Raw genomic sequence first — 20,324 nt, 5'->3', positions numbered from 1 at the left:
GACCATTATCAAACACCATAGACATAGGTACCCCGTACCGGGTGATAATGTTCTTCCAAATGAAGGAAATTACGTCTGAGGTCTTGATGTTTTTGACCGCCTCATCCTCCACCCACTTGGTGAAGTAATCCACAGCCACCAAGATGTAGCGCTTTCCGCTTGGAGTAGGCGTGTAAGGACCTAGAATGTCCATTCCCCATTTTGCAAACGGGATTGGGCTGTGGATGGCCGTCAAATCAGTAGCCGGTCGGTGAATAAGTTTGCCAAATTTTTGGCATTTGTCACATTTCTTCACCAACTCTTTGGCGTTTTCCTCAAGAGTGGGCCAAAAGTAATATCGTCTGGCTTTGACGGCTAGGGACCTGCCGCCTATATGAGAGGCGCAGAATCCCGAGCATAAGTCTTCGAGAGCCTCCTTCCCCTTTTCTGGGGTGACACACTTCAACAGGGGTTTAAGAAATCCTGCTTTGAAGAGTTCTCCATTTTTCAACTCGAAGCTTGCGGCTCGCTTTTTCAGGACGGCTGCTTCCTGTGGTGAATCAGGGAGCGTGCCGTCTGAAAGGTAAGTCCGGATGGCATCCATCCAAGTGGATCCTCGGTCTAAGGTTCCAATGGGCTCTTCATGTATGCTTCTTTTTTCAAGAACTTCCCAAAAAACCGACCGAGGAGTATCACAGCAGGCGGATGAAGCTAATTTGGACAAGGCATCCGCCAGGTTGTTATCTGACCTGGGCACTTGATTCAGACGGAATTCCTCAAGTGCCCCAGTCTCTTCCTTGACTGCCTGAAGATATTTGATCATAGCCGGATGAGTTGCCTCATATGTTCCCTCATACTGGATAACGACCAACTGTGAATCAGAATAGGCGTCAATCTTCAATGCTCCTGCCGCCTTACACATGCGGATTCCAGCTAGCAGGGCTTCATATTCTGCCTCATTATTTGAGGCTTGAAACTTAAACCGCAGTGCATATTCAAATTTGTCCCCCTCTGGGGACTCATATATAATTCCTGCACCACAGCCGTTCTTTGTTGAGCTTCCGTCTACATACACTTTCCAAACCTGGTCAAGATTTTCCGGTTGCACCGGTCGGGTCATTTCAACAATGAAGTTGGCAAACGCCTGACCTTTCACTGCTTTCCTAGGTTCAAAAGTGATTTCAAGACTTTGCATTTCAATAGCCCATTTCAACATTCTTCTGGATGACTCCAGGGTAGACATTGGCCGCTTGAGGGGCTGGTCGGTTTAGATTACCACCGGATAGGCCAGGAAGTACCGGAGCTCAGCATTTTTTAAGACATTGCTAATGAAATAGACCGGAACTGAACACCGTCTCTCTCAGTAAGGAGAACGGCACCGAGGGCATGATCAGAGACAACTAAGTACATGTGTAACACCTCCCTAGGCAATGGACTAACAAGTCTTGGCAAAGAGTGGAGGTGTTCTTTCAGCCGTTGAAAGGCCGCCTCAGCCTCATCCCCCCATTCAAATCTGGTTTTCTTCCTAATTGCCTGGAAGAAGTTAAGGCATTTGTCACCTGACTGGCTGAGGAATCTCCCTAGAGCGGCCATGCAACCGGTTAGTCTCTGTGCTTCCTTGACAGTGCGGGGTGACTTCATGTCAATCACCGCCTGTATCTTCTCAGGGTTAGCCTCTATCCCCTTTTGATCAATCAGGAATCCGAGAAACTTCCCAGACTCAACACGAAAGACGCATTTCTTAGGATTTAACATGACCTTATGTCGCCTGAGTGTGGTGAAGGTTTCTCGGAGATCAGCAAGGTGATCCGTCTGCTGTTTGGATTTGACTATCATGTCATCAATGTATGCCTCTACATTCCTCCCAATTTGATTAACAAAGACAGTGGTAATCATCCGTTGGAATGTAGCCGACGCATTTTTTAAGCCAAACGGCATCATCGTGTAACAGAATAGCCCCTGATCAGTGACGAATGCCGTCTTTTTTTTTATCTTTCTTCCACAGGGGTATATGATGGAAGCCGGAGTAGGCGTCCATGAAACTCATCAAGGCGTGACCAGCTGTAGAGTCCACCAGACTGTCGATCTTTGGAAGCGGATAACTGTCCTTTGGACACGCCTTGTTGAGATCTGTGTAATCAACACACATGCGCCAGGTCCCATTCGGTTTCTTAACCAGGACCACATTGGCCACCCAGTCGGGAAAATTACAAGGCCGAATGAACCTAGCGTCTAGCAGCTTTTTGACTTCGGCAGCTGCCGCCTGACTTCTTTCCTCGCCGTAATTTCTTTTCTTTTGCCGGATGGGCTTCTTTTTGGGGTCCACGGCGAGTTTGTGGACAGCGAGATCCGGGCTGACGCCTGGCATCTCTTCCACTTCAAAGGCAAAGATGTCTTTGAATTCTTTCAGCAGAAGGTGCAAGTTTGCACCCAAAGTAGAATGAGCAACCGTCCTAACCTTAACAGTACGTTCTGGACAGCTGTTATCCAAGACAAGATCAATGATTTTGCCAGCTGGTTGGGGACGGAGCTCATCTAACCGCTCACCGGTCAGTGATTGCTATTTTTTCTCCTTCTTCACCTCCACCAGCAGAGGTGCCTTTCTTTTCTTACCGGCTGCTGGTGGGGCGGGTGTTAGATCGGCATCCTTAACATTGTCAAGGTCTATTGGTTCCTGGACACTTGGGGTTACAGTGTCCCTGATGGCTGAGAGGTAGCACTCCCGAGCCGTCTTTTAATCCCCATTCATGGAACCAACAGTGCCATCATCCTTCTCATACTTGATGAGCATGAGAGATGGGATGATTACTGCCTTGGCTACGTTGAGGGTTGGCCGGCCTAAAATATTGTTGTAGGCAGTCAGCTCCTCAACGACCAAGAATCTGACAATAATATGTCGTCCCTGGCCTTTCTCCCCAAGAAGGATGGGTAAATCAATTCTTCCGGCTGGGTAGACCATCCCACCCCCAAAACCAACCAAGGGGTGGGTGATCGGATGGATGCTGCTGATATTGTATTTCAGCTTCTGCAAGCACCAAAGGCTGATGATGTCTGATGAGCTGCCGGTGTCAATAAGGATTCGTCCAACCAGTTGGTTGGCAACCTTACATTAAATGACCACCGGGTCATCATGCGGGCGGCGGACGCTGCCCCTGTCCTTCTCAGTGATTAAGACTTCTGGGAAGGAGGAGCTGGCTTCCGCCTGCTCATCATCATCTTTGTCCATCTTTCGAAGATGGCTCTTGGTGCCCCTGATGGCAGAGCCACCACGTGAAAACCCGCCTGCTATAGTGTAGACCGGCTCCTTGTCGGTATCCGAACTACTAGCAGGCTGGGGGTAATCTTGGAAGACTGACCCTTGTTTTTTCTTTTTTGCCCCGGCTAGGGACTTAGAAATACAGGACTTCAGCATCCCCTTGTCAGCCAGACGGTCCAACGTCCGCTGTAGGCTGAAGCAGTCCTTGGTGTCATGGCCAACTTCCTCATGATATTGGCAAAATTTATTTTTGATCCTGGATTGAATAGAACTTTTCATTGGATTCGGCTTCTCAAGGGACAACCGGTCCTTTATCTCCATGAGGATGGAGTTGTAGTCCTTGTTAAACTCGTAATTTGGGACGTACGGTTTAAATTCTTTCTTCTTCTTCTAGGACGGCTGGTCAGAGTCACTAACCGCCCAGACCTCTTTCCTCTTCTTGCTCTCTTCTTTCTTTTTTGCCGGCTGAGAAGGCCGGTTGTCTCTCTGCTTGTCAGACTTCTTAGAGTCCGACTGGCTACCAGGCGAGCAGAGGTCGGTCGCTTGAATGTAGCTTTCTGCCTCCCTCAGGGCTGCCTGTAGGGTGAAAGCCCCTTTTCTGACTAGGTCGAACTTAAAGGTCGACCCGTCTCTCAAACCTTTAAAAAAGTCTGTAAAAGCTACCTCATCAGACAGTCCCTAAATCTGAATTCTGATCAGGTTGAACCGCCTGACATATGGGCGCACCCCTTCTCTCTCTCCCTGCTTAACAGTGCTGAAATCAAGGCTTGTTTTCTTAGCAGGGATGTTCATTGAGAAGTTGGAAGCAAACAGGAAGGCAAGCTTCCTGAAGCTGTCTATGGACCCGGCTGGCAGGTTGCCAAACCATTGTTGGGAAATTCCCTTCAATGTAGCCGGGAAGCATCGACACCAAGTGGCATCATCCAACCCCTGCAGATACATAAGGTTGGTGTAAGCCATGAGGTGATCTTCCGGATTGGTGGTACCATCATAGGTACCAACCAACACATTCTTAACCTTGGCCGGCTGAGCCGCCTCGGTTATCTCCCGAGTGAACGCAGAAGGTTGTTCACCCAGGCGCAGCAGGCGAAGCTGCCAATCCAATGGCTGGACATTTGGATACGCCGCCTGACCCCCAAAGAAGGCCGGCTGCATGAAGTGAGGAGGATACTGCCCGTAAGCCTGAGTAGGCACATACGGGACGACTCCAATCATATGAGGGCCAGAATGGACGGTATTACTGCCTATCTGGCTCTCATGCAAGGAGGGTGCACTCCCTGCAGAGATGTTGTTGAAGCTGTCTGGAAAGTTTGACGTTGAAGCTGACTCAGACAGCGATTGGTTTCTCTTCCGGTTAATAATCTCCCGGGCATCAAGAGTTGATTTTTTACTTCTCACCGGCTGCTGAGGCCGGTGAGTGTTACTGGTGTTCCCTCTAGAAAGGAGAATTTTTTACCAATCAATGGTCCCGACTGCCTTCTCCTTTGGATGGGGAAGTAGGATCGATCTCCACAGGGAAACAATTCTTTCTATTTCTAATTAACTAAAATAATATAGATTATGAAGTAACCAATATTTATATTTGAATAAGAAACTAAACTACTAAGATTGAGAATAGGAAGAAAACAATATATGAAAGGATCTAGGGTATAGGTTCACCAATAAAAAATACTCCAGGGTAAAACGTAGTAATCAATCATTGACATTGCATAAATAACATGATTAACAGGCTCTCGCAATTTATTAATCAACATAGATCTAACAGGCTCTCGCAATTTACTAGATCTAAGTTCTTATTGAAAATAGCCTTTAATATCAAATCAACATCTGCTCGATTCATCAATTTAATATTGCTATACTTTTACAAGCCGCAATTGTAAAACGTTAAAACAATTCAATAAGAAATTATCATGCAATACCAATAATCAATAATATTCAACCATCTATGCATCAATTAACCAGATTGTAAAGGGCTTTCGCTACGTATTACAATCACACAATTAATTTACCGGTATTAAATCTCATCTCTCGAATCTTGACTTAACCATTTATAAATTAATCTGCCTATTGAAACTAGACCTAAACATCAACTTTCATCTCTCGAATCTCGAATCAATGTTGTCAAACTCATGCATAAAAAATCAGGCCTAATCTAGTCATAGAGCATTAAATCAATCAACAGGAAATTAATCTAGCATTGACAATCAATAACAATAAATTACCCCTTCATATTATTTATGGATCCCCATAAACCCTAGAAATAAAACTACTCGCACATATTAAAAACAAAACTAATCAAAGCAATAAAATAAGTCATGATGAATTGAATAAATAAAACAACTAAGATTAAGAGAAGAGAAATCGTTACCAAAATAAATTTGGAATTAAGAGTAGAATTAAGAACAAAGGTTTTAGAGAAAAGAAATCTTAGAGAATAATTAAGAGAGTAAAGAAAGAGTAAAAAAAAAAAGAGAAGAGATCCTAAAATCGTATTACGGAGAAATATTTATACTCCATACAAAATCCTAAATTAAAACAAATTAAAACTACATTAAACGTCTCCTAAGAAATACACGCGCCCGATCGGGCGAGGCACCGCCCAATCGGGCGCGCCTTTTTTTCCCTAGAACTAATCTTGTGCCCGGCCGGGGGCGTCACTGGGCGCCAGCAAAAGCTTCTCCCGCCCGGTCGGGCGCGCCTCCGGGCGCCAGCCTTTTTGTCAAGGCGGCTCATTTAGGCCACAATTTCGACTTCGATTGGGCTCTAACTCTTCGGGCCAATCTGGATTTCCTCTTCCGGTCTTGAATACTCGGTCCAAATGCTCCGGTATCACCTATACCGAGCCCTTAATCACCGGTTCGATGGCTCTAACCGGCCCTGGGCTATAAACTCTGGTCGTGCTTCTCCAATGCTCCTGATTGCTCCAAAATAACTCGGGGAAAATACTTCAAAAGCATAAATCCCTACAAAAGTCAACAAAATCTACGAAAACACTGAAAACACCAATTAGTAATAAAAGTGGCCCTAAAGAGCCAAAAACACTACTAATTATGACCAAGGGACAGGGGAATATACTATATAAAATAGACACATCACTTCTCCAACGACTTTTCTTTGACGGATAATTGTTCCATCTTTTGTTGCAAGGCTAGAGTCTCGGCATTTTTATTTTCATCCTTTTCAAGTTTCTTAATTCTTCTTTCCTCGGCCTCTTGAGCCTTTTCTTCTCTCAAGCGAGCAATATCTTCTTGGAGTTGCTTAATGGTTGACATTGTTGTTGGACTAGGACTAGTTGTCAAGGGAAGGTGGTTTGAAAGGGTTGGATTGTTTGATGGTAAACGTAGAATGCGAGTGCTCAGGAGTCTTCGTTCCTAATCTTGAAAACCGGCCCTAAAATAAGTACGAAAGGATAAGTAAATCGATACACTTGTTTTAGAAAAAGAAGGAGAAAGAACGCAAGATATAATCGAATGGATAACATCACCCTTAAACAATTCTTCAATGAAGATATTGTTTGGACGAGCCAATTTGTTTTTGTAAAAATCAAAATGGCTTGTAACAGTAGGCGCGCACATCCAAATCACTTCCACTAGCTGGGGTCGCGCAGCTCATTGAGTTGCGCGTGCCACCTGCTCGCAAAGTTTTTTTTTTTTAATTCGAGCGTGTTTTTTTTTTATATTTGCCATCATTTTTTTTTATTTTTTTTATGTTACCCTTCGAATATGACTCAAAATTACGAAGAGACAACTTCGTAATTGGGAACCTAAACCAAACTAAAGAAATAAAAAGAACGTTATCCTAACACGTCTCATATAGTCACTTAATCACATAAGCATACCATAATCCAAGATACACATAATGCCATTCTAAGATCAAAGGCTTGGGTGTCCAAGGGTACCATATCTTAAGAAACAATGCACAAATCAATCACTCGACGTGTTGACTTATGACATTGCTCTCTCAACACATTGTTGACGATATGGGTGGGATGATTGTTATTGATTTCGGGATAGAAGCCTAGTGTTTGCGACCCCTAGTCAATGAGCTAATCCCCAAAGGTTAAAGTGTGATATGATTATGCATGATTCAATGTTGCTTGTTTGGATTTCACTTTTGTGCAAAAGGAAGATATTATGCTTTCAAGTCTCGCTCTCTAACTAGAGATTATCCAAGTTAATTCCCGGTACAACCCATAGGCAACCTAGTGTTGGAAAACTTAAACCATAACTAAGAACTAATCATGTAACCTCTAAGTCCCCAGCTGAGTCGCCACTGTAAGGAAGGTGATCCCATCGTATGGGGTCCATCCTTAGATGCCCATGGCCATTTAAAAGCCTAGTAATTTACACTTGCTAGGGTGTATTAGGATTTGAATTCCTTACTATTTGGGGTACCTTGAATTAGAATTGATTCTATTATCACGGGTTTTTGCAAGAAACAAGTAGGAGTCGCCATGAGTTTTGGGAAAACCCATAAACCTCTTTCATGCCTTTCTCCCATGTGGAGTTCATGGATATTTAGCACAAATCGTAAGTTTACCCATGCCCAAATTCGTCTACATAAACCACAAATGAGTTCAGGAGTGAGGGTACTAAAATAACGTTCCCTTTAAAGGAGATTCGCTATTCTAGCCCTAGTGCGGCTTCTACTAGCTCTTCCTTTTTTACAATTTCATTACCAAACAATATATGCAACGTGATACCTAAAACTAAGTTAGTTTATTTTATTTACAAGCATTAATCACATAGGAATTACATTGCTAAGCCGTTATTCTTTATTTAATTCAAATTCGTGATAGGGGAAAAAATAAACAAGATTCCCCTTGGCTTAGGTGATCAATCAATCAATTAATTATTCAATTCTAATCTTTTTTAACACAAGATACTATATGGAACTAATTAATTAAATGTCCTTTTAAAGTGGTCTAACAACACTATTTTATTGATTAAAGTTCTTTTTAACGAGAAAAGTAAATGTGATTTATCTAAGCGCTCGGGAAATTACCACTCCTCTTTGATAGATCTTTGTTTTGAACACTTATGGAAACATTCTTGTTCGAGAACCTCCACGATAGTAAAAAAATATCAAAAGGGGTGAGTGTTTAGCACAAGAGGTTTTGGTAGCACAAGTTCACAAGAGTTTCTGCCAAGATTTTAGTTTAATATATATGTGTTTAAGCCTCGTATTAAGCCCCTATTTATAGGGAATGGGTGCAATTAGGGTTTTAAGCATTCTGCCGCAACAGGTGTTTCACGCATCTGGATGAGTTGCGCACGGCAACCTAGCGCAAGTGATTTAGTTGCGCTGCTAAGGGAAGCGCAACTAAATGTCCTGCGCGCGGTTTTATGGTAAGATTGAATTCTATATTTTTATAAAATTCTGAATCTTCCGTGAGCGCATCTCTAGAAGTTGTGCTGGGTGTTGCGCGCAACTAAATTAGTTTCCTACGCCATACCAGCGCGGCTAATTGAGATGCGCGCGAATTTTCCTGCGGCAGCTTTAACTTTAACCTAGGCGCCTCTAAATCCGCTATTATTGGGTCTTAAGCACGGGCTTAAGCTTAATTGTGATCGGTTTTAGTTATTTGGACCTTGTGTTGTAATTATTTTTGGTTAGGCTAGTCTTTTTGTGTCTTTGCGATTTAGCCAGTTATCCATAAGAATTTTTCACTTCGATCCAACACGAAGATGGTTTTATTTATCGTCATTGCACTTCTTGTCGGGACAGGAGGCAAAAATTAGATGTCTATAGGTATGGATCCAAGGGTTCTGATTGCACGACCTGGATCCCGTTAATGACCTGCGCAAGGTAGCACACATAAACTGCCCTCGGGGGTGGCTCAAGGAACCCCCCTCCGAAGGTTAAGTTAGGATGTGTTTTAGAGAGAGATAGTTTACTTAGAAAGATAGAGATAGCATAATAAATCATGTTCCTAACCTCTTTTCCGTTGTACTTTGCCCTACATTTATACGCGTACTATCTCCTTCGGGGAGAGTCGTACTTGGTTAATCTACAGGTTGACTCTATCGGGCTAAGGAGCCCCTTTTGCTATCCTTCCAGCAATGAGTGCGCACCCTGGAAAAAAGTCTAGGAGCCCGGGGATAGCTCAGCAGGAGCTATCCTATACAATAGTATTTATTTTTGTTCCGTGAATGAACAAAACTCTTTATTGGATTCAACTTCTCAATAGTCAACTGATCCTTTATCTCTATGAGGATGGAGTAGCAGTCTTTAATAAACTCTTACCTTGGGATGTATGGTTTAAACTCCTTCTTTTTCTTCAAGGTCGGCTGAACAGATTCATCAACCGCCAAAAATTCTTTCCTCTTTTTGCTGTCTTCATCTTTCTCAGCCGGCTGAGCAGTCCAACTCTCCTTTTATTTGTCAGACTTTTTAGAGTCTTACTGATTGCTGGATGAGTAGAGATCGGTGGCTTGAATAAAGCTCTCCACCTCCATCAACGCCTCTTAGAGGGTGAAAACCCTCTTCTTGACGAGGTCAAACTTAAAGGTTTACCCGTCCGTCAGACCCTTAAAGAAGTCTGTGTAGGCTACCTCGTCAGACAGTCCTTGAATCTGGATTCTCACCAAATTGAACCGCCTGACATAGGAGTGTAGGCCTTTTCTCTCTTCCTGTCTTATGGTGCTTAAGTCGAGAATTTTTTTTCTTGGAAGGGGTATTCATCGAGAAGTTTGAAGCAACACAGGAAGGCAAGCCTCTTGAAGCTATCAATACATCTGGGAAGTATCTGCACCACATGACATCATCCAACCCTTGCATGTGTACCATCAAAGGCACCTTCCAAGACATTCTTAACCTTGGCCGGTTATGCCGTCTCGACTATTTCCCTGGTAAACGTACAGGTTTGTTCACCAAGTTTAAGCAACAAGAGCTTCCAGTCCAGGGGATGGACATTGTATGTTGTCTATCCTCCAAAGAGGGCCGGCTACATGAATGGTGGGACATATTGCTCGTATGGAATCTAAGACACATAAGGGGTTGACCCGATCATTTGAGGGCCAGTGGACGGAGTTGTCGCCGGTATGGCTCTCATGTAAGGATTAAGAATTCCTTGAAGAAGTGTTTTAGAACCAGTCTAGGAAGCTTGACGTAGAATACGAATCAGATAGTTGTCGAGTTCTCTTATTCTCGATGATGTGTCGAGCATTAGAGAATGATTTTTTGTTGCCATCCGGTTGGAATTGTCGAATGACCTTTCTTGTGCCCTTCTAGGGTAGTACAACTTTCGACTAGTCGATTACATGCGTAGACTTATCCTTTAGATGTGGAGTAGGTTACATGTCCGTGACCGCTTCCTCCTCTCAATTTAAGGAGTCTACTTGGCTGATTGACCCTTGTTGGAGCCAGTCGTCCTTTTGTTGATCAGGTCCTTGATTTCACCCTTGAAACTTGTCATGAATTTCATTAGCTCATCTCAGGTGACTGGAGCCTGACCTCTTGTCGTTTGTGTTTCCCAGGTGATGGTCTAATAGATTTACTAGGACCATCCTTAGTATTGCTCCATTCTAGTTTATCCCTGGGACATATGCGCTTAGAGATAAGTGACCCATCAGGAGACACATGGGTTTTGACTTCATAATCTTTGTCCATATCATGGTCTGAATAGACCACCCCTTCTGCTCTAGGCAGTTGGGTTCAGGCGGTAATACAAACTCTTGATCCATCTTAGAGGTACTCTCCTCACAGACGGCGTCAAATGTTTTTGGTTTTTTTTGGTCCTTCTTGAGAGTTACGTCACCAAGACTGATTTCAGGCGGCCTATACCTACGAAACACGGAGACTTCGATTGGTAGAAGCTATGCCTCCGATGATCTAGTTTGTATTGGTCGTAGAAGATGAAAAGGTGCGGAAAAGGTAAAGGTGAGATCTTCTTGGATTCCGAGATCAGGTGTTTTCTCTGATGTGAGAGCATCTTAGTAATGTTGTAACAAAAATGAAGGTGTCCCAAAAATGAGGGAAATCTCCCTTTTTTTAGGATCGTTGGAAAATGTGCCCTTCATAAGGTTAGGATGACCTAATGGGCTGCACCGTTTTGCGGTGTTCTTAGGAATTTGGCTTGAAGACCGCCATTTCCTTTGTCATTTGAGGCTAACACGTGTTAGCTGAGGAACGGTCCATGTTGGACCCATCCAAGAGTGACACGTGTCCCTATCTAATTGGGCCACGTGTCTAGGTTATTTTTACCCTAAATAAATCACACATATTAAAATCTAAACTAAGTAAAGCAAATAAACAAGACATAATTAATTAAAGCAAATAAATTACTGAAAATAAAAGGGGAAGAAATTGTTACCAAAGTAAACAAAAATAAGGAACTGTATAAACCAAAAATGTGGAGAGAACAAGAGTAATAATCCAAAGCTTAAATCTAAAATCTGAGAAATTAACTACTGACAAGACGTAATCCAAATTATCGCTTAGAAAAGCATATTTATACTCTGCCGGGCCCGCCTTTTTGCTAAGAAGGTCTTCACTCACGCCTAGTCGGGCGCACCTTCGGGCAAGGAGGTGCTTCTCTTCCTTTTTCCTCACCCAGCCTGGTGCGCCTTAGGGTGAACCACTACTCGGTCAGGCGAAGGCTCTTGGGCAAAGGGAGCTTCTATGATTTAGCTTATTTTCTCTTGGCCTAAATTCGAGTTTCCTCCTTGGTTATGTATAGCTCGGTCCATTGCCTCAAACTCTTCTTCACCGAGCCATTAATTACAAGTTTGAAAACTTCAACCGATCTTGGGCTTTGAAAAATGGTCAAATGAACGCACTCCTACTCCAATGCTTGTAGTGGCTCTAATAAGTTCGGGAAAATGCTCAAAATCTGCAATTTCGTGTAAAACAGTACCAAATCTACGAAAACATTTGAAAAGGCATATTAGTAATAAAAGTGAATCCAAAGATCCTAAAATATCCTAATATGACTGTTTTGGGGTTTTTTGAGTCCCTTGGGAGAGTTACAGCTCGAGACTGGATTCAGAAGGTCGCTTGTACATACAAAACAAACAAACTGCCGGATAGTAGGTGGTCCGCCTCCGAAGATTAAGTTAGTATAGGGTTCAGAGTAAAACGTGCGGAAATTAAGTTATCTGCTCGGATTCCAAGCTCAGGTGTTGTCTGTTTCTTGAGAACGACAGCTCAGTATTAATTGCTATAATTAATGTAAAGTTGTTAGATGTCCCCATAAATGAGGGAAATGTTCCTATTTATTGGGTCTTATGGGGAAGTGTGCTCTCCCTAGGGTTTGATGACTTAAGGATTAGGACACGCTGTTTTGCGACGCCTCAAAGTTTAGGCCTTGAAGGCCGCCATTTCAGAAGCGATATCTGAGTGACGCGTGTCGCTCATCCTGAGAGGCCACTTGGGTATCTCTTAGGGCGCACTTTCGATCATCAAATACCCCAAATCAAGGGCAGTATGTGCCTGACACGTGTCACCATCTGGAAGGTCCAAGGTGGCGCCTCTTCCAATGACACATGTCGACTCTGATTGGGCCACTTGGTCGGGTATAAAATACCCAAAACATTTGCCCCTCATAGGGGTCACATGCTTGGCACAAGACACTTGTGATAGGTGTCGGCCTCTGATTGGCCGAATATTTACTTTAACCTGTTGAGGGGAATCTAGGATTTTCACCTCAGGTTTTCACCCCCTCTATAAATAGTAGGTTGACTTCTCCTTGGATTCACACTTGCGTGAATCTTTAGGAGAATCTTTAATCTCTGACTTTCAAAGACTTTGACTTCCAGAGCATCCGATAATCGGCCCTTTAAGTTTGCCTGCTCAACCAGATGACCAAGCCCGGCGACTCTCGTTACCTTCTTCTAAGGTAACCGCCTGATCTCTTTTTTACTTATTTCATGCATTTTTTCTTTATCAATAATGGTTTCCCAAACGCACCGGGCACGTCCTAGATTAGCAATCAGCCAGTCATCGGGGGCGGCTGAATCTAGAACTAGGAGTGTTGAATGCTCGTTCGAGAACTTTCCTTTAAGTACATCTCCAAATCCGACAATGTCTATGCCTCTGCAGGACACGATTGCCAGAATAAAGCAAAAGACAAGGAGATATAGGACGGATGGTTCCTGGTACCATTCGGACAGTGAGACTGTCTTCTCTGACGGCTCCATTAGGGGGCCTGTCTCTGAGATAAGTAAGGAACCCCCTAGCACCGTCAGCACTCCTAGTGACTCATTTTTGGAGGAGTGCGACGACTAATATGAGAACCCCGAGCCGAGTGGATTGGTGCCGGATGATGAGCTGGGAAAGGACACTACTGGCACCAGCCAGCAGGTCCCCAGCTTCGAAGAGAGCTCTGATGATTACTCTGCTACATCATCTTCCAACTACGTCCCCCTTGACTCGGAGGAGGAACAGTTAAACCTTAAAGCTGCCAGAGAGTCCCTCTCCGTTGAGAAGGGAGAGGGTAGGGAGGAACCGTCTACTTCCAGGCGGCATGAACTTGCTCCTTATTATCTGCTCGTCCTAGAAGGCAGGCGGAAGATCATGAAGGATGATCTTCCCAAATTTCTTTCTGACCATGTCATAGGACATGATTTTCTTCTGTCCGTCTCGGATGCTATTGAAACGGTCACCTGGCCTGAGATGGCCGTCTATGGTGACCAGTGCTTTGGCTGCTATGAGGTAGCCATCCAGGTAGGACTTCGCTTCCGTCTCTGTCCGGTTGTGGAGAGAATAGGAAGAAAACAATATATGAAAGGGTCTAGGGTATAGGTTCACCAATAAAAAACACTCCAGGGTAAAACATAGTAATCAATCATTGACAATGCATAAATAATATGATTAACAGGCTCTCGCAATTTATTAATCAACATAGATCTAACAGGCTCTCGCAATTTACTAGATCTAAGCTCTTATTGAAAATAGCCTTTAATTTCAAATCAACATCTGCTCGATTCATCAATTTAATATTGCTATACTTTTATAAGGCGCAATTGTAAAACGTTAAAACAATTCAATAAGAAATTATCATGCAATACCAATAATCAATAATATTCAACCATCTATGCATCAATTAACCAGATTGTAAAGGGCTTTCGCTACGTATTACAATCACACAATTAATTTACCGATATTAAATCTCATCTCTCAAATCTTGACTTAACCATTTATAAATTAATCTGCCTATTGAAACTAGACCTAAACATCAACTTTCATCTCTCGAATCTCGAATCAATGTTGTCAAACTCATGCATAAAAGATCAGGCCTAATCTAGTCACAGAGCATTAAATCAATCAATAGGAAATTAATCTAGCATTGACAATCAACAACAATAAATTATCCCTTCATATTATTTATGGATCCCCATAAACCCTAGAAATAAAACTACTCGCACATATTAAAAACTAAAGTAATCAAAGCAATAAAATAAGTCAAGATGAAAGGAATAAAATAAACAACTAAGATTAAGAGAAGAGAAATCGTTACCAAAATAAATTTGGAATTAAGAGTAGAATTAAGAACAAAGGTTTAAGAGAAAAGAAATCTAAGAGAATAATTAAGAGAGTAAAGAAAGAGTAAAAAAAAAGAGAAGAGATCCTAAAATCGTATTATGGAGGAGTATTTATACTCCATAAAAAATCCTAAATTAAAACAAATTAAAACTACGTTAAACGTCTCCTAAGAAATACACGCGCCCGATCGGGCGAGGCACCGCCCAATCGGGCGCGCCTTTTTTTCCCTAGAATTAATCTTGCGCCCGGCCGGGCGCGTCACTGGGCGCCAGCCAAAGCTTCTCCCGCCCGGTCGGGCGCGCCTCTGGGCGCCAACCTTTTTGGCCAGGCGGCTCATTTGGACCACTATTTGGACTTCGATTGGGCTCCAACTCTTCGGGCCAATCTGGATTTCCTCTTCCGGTCTTGAATACTCGGTCCAAATGCTCCGGTATCACCTATACCGAGCCCTTAATCACCGGTTCGATGGCTTCTAACCGGCCCTGGGCTATAAACTCTGGTCGTGCTTCTCCAATGCTCGTGCTTCTCCCTACAAAATTCAACCAAGTCGGCCTCTGATTGGCCGAATATTTACTTTAACCTGTTGAGGGGAATCTAGGATTTTCACCTCAGGTTTTCACCCCCTCTATAAATAGTAGGTTGACTTCTCCTTGGATTTACACTTGCGTGAATCTTTAGGAGAATCTTTAATCTCTGACTTTCAAAGACTTTGACTTCCAGAGCATCCGATAATCGGCCCTTTTAGTTCGCCTGCTCAACCAGATGACCAAGACCGGCGACTCTCGTTACCTTCTTCTAAGGTAACCGCCTGATCTCTTTTTTACTTATTTCATGCATTTTTTCTTTATCAATAATGGTTTCCAAAACGCACCGGGCACGTCCTGGATTAGCAATCAGCTGGTCATCGGGGACGGCTGAATCTAGAACTGGGAGTGCTGAATGCTCGTTCGAGAACTTTCCTTTAAGTACATCTCCAAATCCGACAATGTCTATGCCTCTGCAAGACACGATGGCCAGAATAAAGCAAACGACAAGGAGATATAGGACGGATGGTTCCTGGTACCATTCGGACAGTGAGACTGTCTTCTCTGACGGCTCCATTAGAGCGTCTGTCTCTAAGATAAGTAAGGAACCCCCTAGCACCGTCAGCACTCCTAGTGACTCATTTTTGGAGGAGTGCGACGACTAATATGAGAACCCCGAGCCGAGTGGATTGGTGCCGGATGATGAGCTGGGAAAGGACACTATTGGCACCAGCCAGCAGGTCCCCAGCTCCGAAGAGAGCTCTGATGATGACTCTGCGTCATCATCTTCCAACTACGTCCCCCTTGACTCGGAGGAGGCGCAGTTAAACCTAAAAGCAGCCAGAGAGTCCCTCTCCGTTGAGAAGGGAGAGGGTAGGGAGGAACCGTCTACTTCCAGGCAGCATGAACTTGCTCCTTATTATCTGCACGTCCTAGAAGGCAGGCGGAAGATCATGAAGGATGATCTTCCCAAATTTCTTTCTGACCATGTCATAGGACATGATTTTCTTCTGTCCGTCTCAGATGCTATTGAAACGGTCACCTGGCCTGAGATGGCCGTCTATGGTGACCAGTTCTTTGGCTGCTATGAGGCAGCCATCCAGGCAGGACTTCGCTTTGGTCTCTGTCCGGTTGTGGAGAGAATTTTGGACGGATACCAGCTGGGTATCTGGCAACTAGCCCCAAACTCTTGGGTCAATATTTTGGGCTACTTTGCCGCCTGCGAGATGCTGGAGGTGGATTCCAGCTTCGAGGCGTTTGCTCACATGCATTATCTGAGCAGGACGCCCGATCCAAGTTGGATCGGCTGGTTTATTGTGATCAGCCATACCCGGTACATGATGACGCTGGGGAAAGAGAACAAATGGAAAGACTGGAGGACCAAAGGCCTCGCGTAATATGGTAAAATTGCTAAGTATTTTAACTTAATATTTTAATTAAGAACTTATTGGTCCGCCTGCCTTGCCCCATAGCAAAAACAGGCGGTCCTATAGCCTCTTATCCTAAAACAGTAGCCGTCATCCATCTGTACTAGAACAACTAGGCAACTTGGTGCTTTTTAGATTTCAAGTTAGATTAAATCAAATGACTACGAGCGCTGCCTTAGCGTATTTGATAGGGTCGTTTGTTGTTTTAGTAGAGCAATGTGCCACCCAAATGGGAGATGCTTCTTCTCGATGAATTCATCCGAATGGACGTTGCCGTTTGCCTGACTCATGTTAGAGCAGACAGTCGTACTCATGTTAGAGCAGACGATAATTTTAAATAATATTCATCCGGCCATTGGCCTCGATTAGAGAATTGAATAGCCACTAAGTCATAGACTTAGCTTAGAATAAAAGATGACTAAATTATTAACTTGGTTTTTCATCCGGCCATTGGCCTCTTTGTCACTTAGACGTTAGCTACTTAGTTATTAACTTAGCATAAGCATAAGTTTGAGGCTGACTGCTTTGGTGCAGTCGGATTATCTTTTGGGCGTCTGTTGTTGGAGGAGACGATCCCCAAACTATAATTAGATTAACAATGTGCTTAGCCGTCCGCCCATTGGGCAGGCGGTAGCTCGCAGAGTCTCGGTGTAGGCCTCCTACACATTGTACAAGTGGTACTCCAACGTTTCTTTTTCAAGATTTTGGTCCGCCTGCACATTGTGCAATTGGTACCATAATGGGTAAGTAGGATCCGCCAGCACAGGCGACATCCTTCTTTATTATGAGTCGGTTCCCCTACACTGTGTGCATCCAGTGCTCAAAATAAAGACAAGTATGAAAATGAAGGCAAAATTTCATTAGCAAGTAAAAAAACTTTACAAAATTTCAGAAAAAAAAACTTCTTTAGATTATCTACATTCCTGGTTCTGGGAGCCTCCTACCATTTGGTGTTTCCATGCGGTAGATGCCGCCTCTTACTTCTTCATAGAGTAGGGGCCTTCCAAATTTTGGGTTAGCTTCCCCTGTTCATTCGCCCTACCGACTGGCCTCCATCTTCCGTAACACAAAGTCCCCAACTTTTATAGGGCGCTTGTGTACTATTTTGTTGTACGCTCGAGTCATTCTCAGACGGTAGATTTCATGGCACAAGGCAGCATTGCCCCTGCGTTTTGGGAGTGAATCCAATGCAAGGCACATGGCCTCCCAGTTTGCCTCTTCATCATATAGCATAATCCAAAGAGTCGGCTCATAGTGTTAAATTGGCAAGACGGCTTCTGCCCTATACGCCATGAAGAATGGGGTCTCTCCAACCGCCCCTTTTGTGGTTGTTCTGATGGCCCACAGGATGTGTGGTAATTTATCCACCTATAGGCCGCCAGCTCTCTCAACTTTCTTTTTAATGCCGTCTGAGATTAATTTGTTGAAGGCTTCAACTTGGCCGTTTTCTTGGGGTCGGCCGACTGATACAAAGTAATTGGTGATCCCCTGATCTCCTAACCAATTCTTCAAGTGAGGGGTTTCAAACTGAGGACCATTGTTTAAAACCATAGACATAGGCACCCCAAAACAAGTGATGATATTCTTCCAGATGAAGGAAATCACGTCCTTAGTCTTGATGTTTTTGACCGCCTCTACCTCTACCCATTTGGTAAAGTATTCCACAGCCACTAAGATGTTGCGCCTGCCGCCTGGTGCAGTCGTATATGGACCCAAGATGTGCATGCCCCATTTAGAAAACGGCACAGGACTGTGGATGGTCGTCAGGTCAGTGGCCGGACGATGGATCAACTTGCCAAACTTTTGACACTTGTCACATTTTTTGACCATCTCCATAGCATCCGACTCTTGGGTAGGCTAGAAGTAATGCCGCTTGGCCCTGACAGCTAAAGACCTGCCGCCTACATGAGAGGCGCAGTATCCGGCATGCAATTCTGTGAGGATTTCTTGCCCCTTTTCTGGGGTCACACACTTCAAAAGAGGCTTCATGAAACCTTCTTTGAAGAGCCCTCCTTGCCTCATCTCAAAGTTTTCAGCATGTTTTTCAGCAAGGCCGTCTCCTGGGGTGAATTCGGGAGGGTGCAGTCTGTTAGATTTGCCCGGATGTTATCCATCCAGGTGGAGCTTCGGTCAATTACTCCAATGGGGTCCTCATCAGATATACTTCTCTTTTCCATGACTTCCCAGAAGACTGACCGAGGCGTTTCACAGGAGGCGGATGAGGCCAGTTAGGACAGAGCATCCGCCTGATTATTCTTTGATCTAGGCACTTGACTTAACTTAAAGTCTTCAAGTGTCCCAACTTCAGCCTTGACCGCCTGCAAGTATTTGATCATAACCGGATGGATGGCTTCATAGACACAATTGTATCGGCTTACGACCAATTGAGAGTCAGAGCACGCGTCAATTCTTGTTGCCCCTACCGGCTAACAGGGCTTCATACTCAGCCTCATTATTTGAGGACTGGAACTTGAACCGTAATGCATATTCATATTTGTCCCCCTCATGAGACTGACAAATTACGCCTGCACCACAGCCGTTCATCGTGGAGCTTCCGTCCACATACACTTTCCAAACCTGATTGATATGATCCGGCTCAGTCGGCCTTGTCATTTCAACAATAAAGTTGGCAAATGCCTACCCCTTTATTGCCTTCCTTGGTTTGAAAACGATTTCCAGTTCCTGTAGTTCAATAGCCCATTTGAGCATTTGACTAGAAGACTCTAGGGTTGCCATTGGTCGCTTGATCGGTTGGTTAGTATAGACCGTAAACGGATGTGCCAAGAAGTATGGTTTCAACTTCTTGACAGCCGTGTAAAGGGCGAGATCAAATTTTTCAACCATGGGGTAACGAAGCTTTACATTTCTAAGAACGTGGCTAATGATGTAGACTGGGAGCTGGATGCCGTCTTTTCAGCTAAGAGTACATCACTGAGGGCATGATCTGAAACAGCCAAATACATATAGAGCACTTCTTTGTAAAAGGGACTAACCAGCCACAACAAAGAGTGCAGATGTGTTTTCAGCTTTTGGAAGGCGGCTTTAGCATCCTCCCCCCATTCAAATCTAGTCTTCTTCTTAATCGCCTAGAAGAAATAGAGGAACTTGTGTAGGGAATAATTTCAATATTAAATCCCATGCTTGAACCCCACTGTAGTCATACACTAAAATACGGTGGTGTCCAAAAGGGAAGAAGATAGAGCAAAAGAGTCGCCAACAAGTTTTAGGAACTTGTAAACCGTTCACGAGGTGAAGGTTACAACCCTTAACGATCCAAGAGATCGTCAACTCCATAAGGTCTAGAACCAAATGAGGGTTCGGGGATGAAGGTACAAATCCAACCTAAAAAAGATTGAACCTGCCCTAATAATAGGCCTCTACTTTATTCTGATCATATTCATATGCGCTTTTTAATTAACATGCAATCAATAGAATTACCCTAAACCTATTTATCTATGTTGGTTGAATATTAATGCACAAATAAACTATTATTGGCGATCACTTGAATTTATAATCAAATTAAACCTAACAAGATTATTAATTATCTTATTAAGCGTGATTACAAGTACGAAATTCCCTTTAAACATGCATAAAAGGTGTGATCAAGCAATAAAAATAAAAATCAAGCAACATAATAATAATAATAACAATAAT

The sequence above is a fragment of the Chenopodium quinoa genome, unplaced genomic scaffold (genome assembly GCF_001683475.1).
Source record: "Chenopodium quinoa cultivar QQ74 unplaced genomic scaffold, ASM168347v1, whole genome shotgun sequence".
Taxonomy (NCBI): domain Eukaryota; kingdom Viridiplantae; phylum Streptophyta; class Magnoliopsida; order Caryophyllales; family Amaranthaceae; genus Chenopodium; species Chenopodium quinoa.
Note: the sequence above shows the minus strand (reverse complement) of the source record.